Source organism: Zophobas morio, unplaced genomic scaffold, assembly GCF_036711695.1.
Source record: "Zophobas morio isolate AGI-343-1 ecotype UQ-CSIRO unplaced genomic scaffold, CSIRO_AGI_Zmor_V1 ptg000046l, whole genome shotgun sequence".
NCBI lineage: Eukaryota > Metazoa > Arthropoda > Insecta > Coleoptera > Tenebrionidae > Zophobas > Zophobas morio.
Genome location: NW_026972151.1, coordinates 3,394,389 through 3,405,056, shown reverse-complemented (window position 1 = coordinate 3,405,056; position 10,668 = coordinate 3,394,389). Strand labels below are relative to the sequence as shown.

At 32.8% G+C, this 10,668-nt stretch overlaps 1 protein-coding gene across 1 annotated transcript in view; it reads left to right on the top strand.

Moving 5' to 3' along the window:
* Positions 1–10,668, top strand: part of LOC135142395 (TWiK family of potassium channels protein 7-like) — a 555,364-nt gene that overhangs the window by 369,536 nt on the left and 175,160 nt on the right. The gene's annotated exons all lie outside the window — the stretch shown is intronic.

Sequence of the window (10,668 nt, the reverse complement as noted above, 5' to 3'; positions counted from 1 at the left end):
GAAATAAACTATACATTGCGAATGCATTACTCAAATATGAATGACAAGGCAAATATATTTACGTTATCATAACGGAACCCAATCTCCCCTCAATTCTAAATATTCAATTTGATTTTATTGACATGGAATAGTGATTTCAAATTACACGTGCACTGAATTCAAAATGACAATAAAGACAGTTTTATGATTAGTTCCCCCACATGATTTAACCGAAATTCGTTTTTTATTGGTTTATATATTTTTTTGAAGGTTTTCGTTTATTTTAATATTCCCGGATATTGCCACTCCTTGAGTCAATGTATATCATTTTTGGCAATTCTCCACAATGTGTTCATATGTTTATGTAATGACTAATGACGTGTTTTCAATTTTCCATTTCTCTCATTGTGAGATCATCCAGTCTAAGATTTGCCAGTCTTCATTTAAACATTATCGAGGCCAGAAAAATTGGAAGACCATGGATAGGATTGTATTAGTTTGTGAAAAGGAACCGAAATAAAGCGTTTTATTTTCAAGCATAAATATTTATGTTTTTATAAATTAATAATTTTCAGTTACACTTTTTTCACTTATTTTAACTAAGCTTTTTTAGAATCGTGTTCAACTCCCCCTTTTTACTAATAAAAAAAATTACTACTGACAGATTGCTTCATTTCAAAATCAGTTGACTGGTAAATTATTTTCTTGACCATCTTCAGCTTTGGAAGGTTGACCGGTTGGAAATTATAACTTAGGTACAATAAATATAAAATAGTAAAACCAGCTCACTTCAATGAAGTCCATAAAACACGGTGTTGTTTCCATATTTTTTCACCTTCGTTTGCAAATATCTTGATTCAGTATGTGAAAACATTCAGACACTCGTATATTACTACTATCAATCTTGGATACAAAGAAGTGGCATACGAACAAGTCGTAAAGACTATTGTCTATAAACATATATCTTGATTTTTAGAACCTCTCACATAGGTACGTAAACTCTGCTGCAGTAGAGTTACATCTACATACCTTAACGTTGTTCATGAAATAAACATTAAGTTTCGAAAAGTTTCTACGAATCAGTAAATGCGAGAAAGGCAATGACTTTTTGTGAGATCTTACACTTTTTTATCTCCTTTACGTATGATACTTGTTAGGAGGCATACAAAGATTAAATAATAGAGATTTTGTCGTATGTGGTGCAGCATCATCATTTATAAAAAAACAAAAAACAGTACTTTACCATATTTGTCTTGCACATTGTTATAAATTCAATGTAAACTGTTATTATAATTTCAGATATAATTTCGTCACTAACTATGTTGACACATGGCAGGCAATTAAATGTGGTTCATAATGAATTGTTGGATGCAATGTTTCTTTAACAATATTGACAATACAATGTCCCAATAAATGCATTGATTCATTTGCTGAAACCCATATGTAATTGTTGCCAATATTTGACTTTACAGAGTGTACTATTTGTATGTAACACCTGCATAATGTGGACTCATCGAGAATACGTCTGCCTGTATGTTGTGTCACAAAATTCTTATTACTAGGTTTTGGAGCTTAAATAACGCTATGTGACTATTTGCTGCAGGAAAATCTCGAAGTAAATCCAAATAGAAATTTCCTGTTCTGGATTGATCTAGTGCGTCTGTATATTTCTTTGTGTCAAAATGTTGGGTTAATTACCTCTTTTGAAACATTTCACATTTATATCACAAGCATTACAGTACAGTGAACTAAGCAATTTGCCAATACTGAAAAGATGTCTCCAAATTCAGGAATCCATCCAGACAGTAAATCATTGAGAGCAGCTATTAAAAAAAATACCACTTAACACGTTCTCTATAAACCTAGAAGTTTGAAAATTAAATTAAAACAAATATGTTAATATACTAATTAAAACAAATCCCCACAATATTAAATAAACAATAAAGGTAATGGCTGAACAACAAAATTGATCCCAAAATTCTTCATTTTCCTTTACAGTTTCTTCCCATTTTTAAACTCTAGATCCCTGAGAAGGAGCTCTCAAACTTTGTAGTGCCAATCTTAGAAAAATTAGGTAAACTGAATTGAAGCGGAGGTAGACTTTTGCGTTAGGATAAATTCAATAAATGATAAGTATGTTGAGCACTATTATTTGCAATTCTTTACATACCTACAATGGATTTGTTTAAGAAATTATCTAGAATGAAAATTACGAATTATTGGGTGTTCAATTGAGAAAGTCACTAAGTTGGCCTTATCTAAAATAAAGCATAACTGTTGAAGACTGACAACGCGAAATGGTACAACTTAACCTCACTTTTTGATATAATAAAAAAAACGCTCCTCAACAACGTTGTCGAAACTCAGTTGTAGACAATAGTGTGGATTAATGAAACACAAACGCTTTTTTCTACGTTTTTTCCGTCAAAAAAACAACACCAACTTGATGATTTTTTCAACTGAATTGGGTACTCCAATAGTCCAACATAACTACATATTATCAAAAATTTAATGGATTTTTAACACAAAATAATAAAACGTAATTCAGTCACTAATGACAAAGGTATTAACTTTTTATCTATATTTAGGAAATATAATACAACTGCTTTGTTATTAGTAGAAATAATGAATGCAAATTTCAGAGCTTTTAATATCTGTAACGCCAGATTCAAAGTCAGTATCATCTTCACTTGATGTGTCTTCATTAAGATTAATTATTATTATTATCTCTGGCACCGTTACTTCCAATTGACGCGCATTAAGTCATTATTCAATAATTGTTGTCAATAACTATTCCAGATTCCATAAAATTTAATTTTGGAAGTTTCTTTTTCTGTCGAAATGTTTGCTCAAGTTTAAAAGTAATATTATTTTTGGCGACACTGTTCTTCACTATGGCCCAAATTTTTCTATAAAGTTAAGATCTCAGTGGCAGTTTAAGGCTTGTAAGACCATGTAGTTCCAATAATACACCAAATTTACTTCTTTTAATCTCATGAATTTGGATGTTAAAACTGTATGGATGAAATGGTATATTTTTACTTCCAGAGCGTCAGCAAAGGAAATGTTGTAATATGCTCCATCCGACGGATGGCTACTTTAATTTCATGATTCCTAGAATACAAAAAAGTGTCGTCTGTCTTCTGTCTTACTATACACCATTTAAATTTCATAAAATAACATAATCTTGTACTTGTAGTTTTTGAATCCGCTTTGAATTTTTACCCTAGATATCTAAATTTCCGCAAAAAATCCAAATTGTATAACCTTTTATACTCGTATAAGTGACACTGAAGTCATACTACAATAGCACAGAGGCTAGCGTCACCGACTTGTAACCCGCAGATCGCTGGTTAGAAGCGCTCAGATGCGGGTGTTTTTCTTAAACTGTGACTCTTATTATCAATATTTTTTTAATTAATAGAGGTTATCAAAGAAGAAATACAATTTTATAGTTTTTAAATAAGCGGAATTTATTGCACTATACCTCAGAGGCGAGGAAAGTTCTGCCTAAATAACCTTATACCAATTTTTTATTATTAACATTGCACGTGTACTGCACGTGTTGGAATTGACATTCGTGTTCCTCCTGAAATTTTGAGCCAAACATTTTCCAATGAGAAAACTCACTAGAAACTGGCACGCACATCCTTGTACTTTAACCAATGCATTCATTATTTTGGACCAATTGTTTGACCATTTACCCAATTTTTCCGCACTTCGCGTCAGACCAAACAAAAACAAGTGGACAGAATGTGTTTTCATAATATCGCGTGTTCGAATTAAAGGCAGTTACCGAGTATGGAAAATTTAAATTAGGGTAAATGTGTACAAGAGTGCGAATATGTATAAGAGTACGCAGTGATGATTTCTGCTTATTAGTGCCATCTGGGTAAGATGAAGTTATACCATTCAGAATTTAATGCTAAACCTGAGATAAAGGTGCAAAAGTGACCTGAATATAGTTTATAGTTTGGTCGTACTCCCGATTTTATGTTCGCACGTTGTGTGGATGTAATTTTTACCGCTCATAGTTGTAGTTTTTTGTAAGGTACGTACCAGTTCTTTTATTTTACAGCAATAATTTTCATTAGTTGTAACTTTTAAGGTCTCGTTAAACACTAACAGTTTTATACTTTCTGTCCATCAAAAGCTTTTAACTATGTACAAATGTACAAGACTGCGCAGCGAGGTATTGGAGATACATATCATACGATAATGAATTATTTAACTCTACTACTTTGTACTGCTTTTCAAGTTGTGTGGTGGTGGTTATAGTGATTTTTTTTTATTTTTACTTCCTGAGCGTGTTGTAATCGAGTCCGTCGACCGACTCTCTATTTTTACGTTTTCTCGACTTTTCAAGACCCCTAGAGTACGAAGAAATAGGTCTCCCGTTTTATGTGTAGTCTGTAGTCACTTATTCCCATTTATTTTCACCTTAGAAACAAATATTTTTTCATAAAATGTAATGCGCACTCATAAGCGTTCAAATGCGCACTCTTGTGCAATGAACTGTCTAAGAGTGCGCATTTACACATCTTGACATGAATTGAAATTACTCTTAAAATATAGTGGTCTTGGGACGTACAATTAAATATATCTGATCTCTAAACATGTATATAACGAACCCATATCATAAAATTTGTCTATCCAAAAAAAATTAAAAAGTTGTTGACAGTTTTACACTAAGTGCGTACTCTTGTACACATTTACCCTATATTTATATACCACATTTTGATGTCAAGAGTACAATCAATGCTATAGGACAATCTATGAAACCATTGCTATCAAATAAAAATAGTGCTTTAATGTGACCCTAAAAACTACTAAAAAATTAGAAAAGAGTAAATTAAAAAAGAAAATTCACAAGATTCATATTTCAAAGTACGAATTACAAAAATTAGAAAAGGAATCCTTAGGAATGAGTGTTGTAAAGTATCTTATAATTTTTTTATAGATACAAGTTTTTGTACTTCGTGCCTTTTTTTCCATTCTAAAATAAAAACTCAAATTTTTAAAATTTTCAGAAATATTGAAATTAGCGCGAAAAGGTAAGATTACAATATATATTTGAAGTTAAAAATTTCACAACAATAAATTATTATTAACAATTTGTAAAGCTGCACACAATACGCCCCGCAATTCAAAATTACCAAAACTAGCACCCACAATGTTTGTGTCCAGCAATGTCTAATTCTAAATTTGTCTGGATACTCCAGAGCTCCACAGAACCTGATGCAGTTACATGAATCACGTGACAAACAAACGGTTAGCGGTTAAATTAATTTTCGGGAAAATATTTTGACAATCACCTAGACGCATCTAATGTTACCATTAATGATAAACTATACATTTCATGGTTAGTTCCATTCTAATGAAAAATTTAATGGGGAGTTATTGGATTAAGTAGAACTAGACTTCGTTTATTTTTTTCTGTATCTCCTTTTTTTAGTAAAGACCTTTATTATTAGTGTTATATTATTATTATTTCACTCTTTTGAAATTTATATTATTTTTGTTTGACAGTGAGATTTGTAGTTCGGTTATGAAGTAAAAAAATTCCTCGTCGACTTAAAACCAAATGAGATTGTCAGCAACCTCTTCTAAGTTAAGTTCAGGTTGCAACATATTTTTTTCCAAGTGTCGATGAACTGGAAATATTGAGTTGTGGGCGGTAACTCTTCAAAAATGTTCCAAATCCAATTTGTACATGCGAATATTCAATCCGAAAAATTCAATAAAAAGATTACATAAATCTCTGAAACGGAGAACCTGAAGTCCGGTCCAGGTCAAGGGTTCCCTAATCCGACACCTTAACTCCGGTCCGCGGTCATCTTCGTCCATTGGGCATTAACTCCAGTCCGCCAAATATCTCCCTGATTCTAATTACGCTTATTTATTGCGGGACAATTTCAATTCATTGTGCACTAAGAAGCGCAATAAAAATTACTGTAACGGTTATTTCTGCAACAAGTACAAAAAGTTTATTGCACGCAACGTGAACATTTAAGTGCTATATCATTTTTTACACCTGTTGCATGGAACATTTTTTCTACGATCGTTTTAGGTAACTGATTTTCTGGAGAATATTGTATCTACATTGTTATAGAAATTAAAGCAATAATTTTATTCAGTTACACATTGCGAGAAAGACAATATATATTAATAATTATTAACAATTAACAGTAATATTAAATTATTTGGCACAATGACAGTGCGCTTGAATTTGAATATCCACATATGCCTTAACAACGGAATCATTTTTTATAAATAATATCTATATATGAGACACATTTTACAGAATCCTATTTAGCAATGGGGTTTTAATTATACTGCAAAATTTTTTCCGCATACAAAGTTCTGCCTTTGTCTAATTTTCTTATTTACTGCACATCTACTTTCTATCCTATTTTGTTTCACGTTTGTATTATCTATTTCCATAGATTTAAAATTTGGAATTTAAAGAAAGAAAGCTTAAATTTATGCAAGGTTTACAATTAGTTTTCCTATCATTTTGGAAGGGAGTTAAGGCGAGGGATTAAGGTACTCCAGGTACCACTGTAACCAGATATGACTTTGGCCCGGAGTTGATGATCGCCCCCCTTGAAACATTCTACAGCTGCCATAAAACCCTTATCATTATCACTGCTTCACCTAATGTATACATATCTATCGATTATATTTATAAACTTATCACAAAGTATAGTAAAGTATAGTTCTTCTTCCAAAATATCTAGGACATCGTAAATTCATAAATCCAGTGTGCGTGGAGAGAACAATATTTTCAACTTGACCTGGAATATTTCCACATGTGACCAAGATTTTTTGCATATACCTTTAATAAAAACCCCAAAAATATATTTCTACTCTCCCAACATGCGTTTTGCATAAAATCCGAGCTTTCTTTATTAAGTGCAAATAAACTTTATGTTCATAGCTTTGTATTTTATCTGACACTGAGTTAAAATATAAACTCTCCCTTGTTCTTTCGCGCTTGGTAAAACTGATTTTTTAGCTTGTTAGCTAATTTAATTAACAGTAATAATAGTAATAATAATACTAAGCTTCCTTCCGCTCTGGGAACATTAAAGCCGCAATCCCCCCGCTTCCCATACAATCTCAAACCGACCATTCTCTCTCATTTCGAATAATATCTCCAACATTCCGAAGTAGTCCAATTCCAGCTCGAGTTTAAAGAGATGGAAAATGATTAAACGAGTTTCAGAGCAACTCATCCGAAGAGGTGCTCTTTAAAATATCATCTCCTAGAAGTCGTAGTCAGGCCATCGATCGTCGGTGGGTGTTTATGGAATATACGTACTCGCCTACCAATACGTACGCTCAAACTGTCCAAGGAGAACGCGCAATCCTGACATTTTAAACTAGGGACTCTATTTATGTCGTCCCACATAGTTTATGGCGTCGTTTTAACTTAACTATCGACGTTAAATCACTTCCTCTGACCCGGAAGTGTCATAAAGCTAAAGAGCGAAACCTTATTCGCAAATTTGATCCGGTACAGCGGACCGGAATTTATGACGGGCCTATTATATTACCGCAGGTAATTCTCTAATATAATTAAAGAGGCCAAAGAAGTGAGTAGATTGGCCGTTAAGGGGCGTTTCGGTGAAATATGGACATGGAGAGGTTGTCAAAGCCACTGCTGAGGTGTACATGAGCACTTTAGGGCTTCCAGCGGGAAGGGAATCAATTTATGGAAGAACTTTGTGTTGCGCTATTGTTCTGCCGGCATTTAGGGCCTTGGAAGAAAAAAGCAATTAGCATCCTACAAAAAAGGTTTTAACTAGGTGACATCTAAGTTTAACTGGTATTGTCGACTCGATGATGACTGATGAGTAGAGAGCGGATTTCTGTCGGGCTAGACAAGGCCAAACTCGGTACGGCTCGTACGGGATGGGAATTTATTGCAGTTACCGGCTGCACTTCGTTTATTTGAGATTAGAATAACGCTGCTTCGTTGCACTCTGCTGTTAATTCCAGTTCTCATTTACTTAGCCGTTTGATTAATAAATCGTTATTTGTATTTATGGAATCAAGTGAGAATTAAATTCAGTGATTACCTATCACCCGCTACTGAGTCCCGGCGATGCAGCGCGTCCCCACCTATATCGTGACGTAGCCCGACAGAAATCCGCTGTCTACTGATGAGTAATAAAATATTTTCTTACGTATGTTGCAGAAGTTGAAAATCACGTGTAAATCCGAACAAAACTGAGGACAGTATTATTTTTAAGATGTTTGTAGATAAATCCGTAAACGAGCCAGGACGCTTTTGTGACGACAACTTAAAAGGATCAATATTTCAGCGTTGAAACTTACTGTTGATCTTAACAACTTCAAAAACGCATTCCGTCTAAATATTTGACTTATAGAAAGCCACGTAACAAGTTATTTTCTCTTCATCAAATGGTGAACTAACAAGCGCTATCGAACTAATTAGGTTATATAAACAAGATTTCTGGATGTTTTTGTCATTGATATCGAATTGCTAAAATCAAAAATAGTCGAATTGGAAACCTTGTTAGTAGATAAAAATAACCTTATGGAAATCACCGAACACTGACTATTAAGCTCCCAAACGGAATGACGAATGATTTAGGGTATAATGGGCTACATGATCTTGCAATTGCAATTTGACATATGTAGTTACAAGAATGGCAGCTTAATGGCTTACTTAGAAGTAATTATAGAGTAAAAAAAACTCACAAAAACCACATGAGTAAAACGTGTAACATTACAGTAAATAAATTTTATATGCTCATAGCGCTTAGTAGGATTTCTCTAAAGGTAGATGGCACTCCATTTAAATTAACAATAAAATAAACAATATTTCTTTAATTCTAATCATCCCAATTCCCTTCCACCCTCCATATGAATCCTTTATCAGAAAGTCTTCCGCATCTTTTCGTCTCTCTTTACTCTCTGGGCTCCCTTAACATATGTTCGCCATTTTGTTTAATCTAAAATCTATTTTTCTTTTTGTCATTTTGAGGTTCTAAGAACTATAGTAGCTCTTCTTTTATTAACTGCGCAAATTGTCCATTGTATCTTAATTCTACTAAAATCGTTTCTCTTCTTTCCTTCCTAATAATCAATATCTCCTTTGACTTTGGTCCCTTTGACTTTCGTCCCACTCACTTTTGAAGTCTATTCCATCCAGTTTTTGTAGAGCACTCATTTTTGGCAGATTTCTTTTGCAGTCATCTTATTTATATTGTATTCCTTCAACTATATATTTTTTGACCACTTTTACACTTCTTCTGTCCTGTCCAAAGGTAATCGGGGAATTATAACACAAAGAAAAAGTTTAAAATTATAGAAATTTCAACAAACAAGAAAAACTCAATGAATGACGATATTAAATTACGTGAGGAACTATTGGAATAATTCTTAGTAAGAATACTCACAAAAGACTTTCTAATTTAAGAGTTTTCATTTAGGTTCTTACATTATAGCTATAGTTATATAGTTATTGCAGCATTTCTTCACCACTTCGTATTTTATATGCTAAATATGTAAAATATGGTTGATTATAATCTGTTACTTTCAAAATTACAAAAGTTATGAAGTGACCACTTAGACACACCTAGTGTAACTTCAGGTGTTCCATAAGGCCGCCATCATGATCCTTTTTTATTTTCCGTCTTTGTGAATGAGCTGATCTTTCAATCAGAAAATTATCTGCTAAATATTTGCGATTATTCAAAAATTTACTACGAAGTTTGATCTTCTAACGACTGCTTACAATTTCAGAATAAATTAGCTATCATTTGTAATTCGCGTAATAACTTGAATAATGATAAAAGCAAGGTATAATTTTTTCAGTAAACCTAATCCTATTACTTCATACAAGTTAAATAAAAATCAAGAATTAGGGGATAGAAGAGTATATTACAAATTTTAAACAATCAATCCAAAAATTGGTGTAAAGTTAGTTCGACAGAATTTCCCTCACGGCTGAAATAAATTCTACGAATTACACTTTTTTATAATAACCTCTATAGTTAAAGTGAATATATGTGTGGATTGTTAAAGTTCAAATAAAGAAGCATGCCATGTGTACGTTGCATATGAGTTTTCCCATGACAACATTTTAGTAAGGACACGTATATCAGTTTGAATAGGTTGTACAATGCAGTACTAATACTGTAAACTCAAATTTTCGGAAAAATGTACTGTTCTTGATGTGCTCAGCCAAACAGATTTTTTCATTCATTAATTTTTTTGAGTCAGCTGAATAAGTAATTCTAAAAACTGTGAATGCGTTGATAAACCACAAGTTTACCGCCGTAATATTTTGCATATTTTAGACAAAATTTATTGGACAATTTTTTGTTTTGATTGTCCATTTTCCATGCTTACGACAACCTTAAAACGTTTGCAAAATTTCAGAGCATTCGGTTTTGCAAATTCAAAGTTAAATCGCAAAATGTTAACGTGTAACAGTGTGTTATTTTATAAAATTTAAAACCCATGTACTATATACAATTTTGAAGAACGTACTCGTACATCTATATTTGTAACACATATCAAATTTGACAACAACCGGTTCAGTGTTTCCGAGATTTCCTATCTAAGAAAAATCGACAGAGACGGCGGACAGGCAGACAGACAGTCGGAAACGGGGACCTTTTTTTTCGTACTCTAGGAGTCATAAAATGCCAG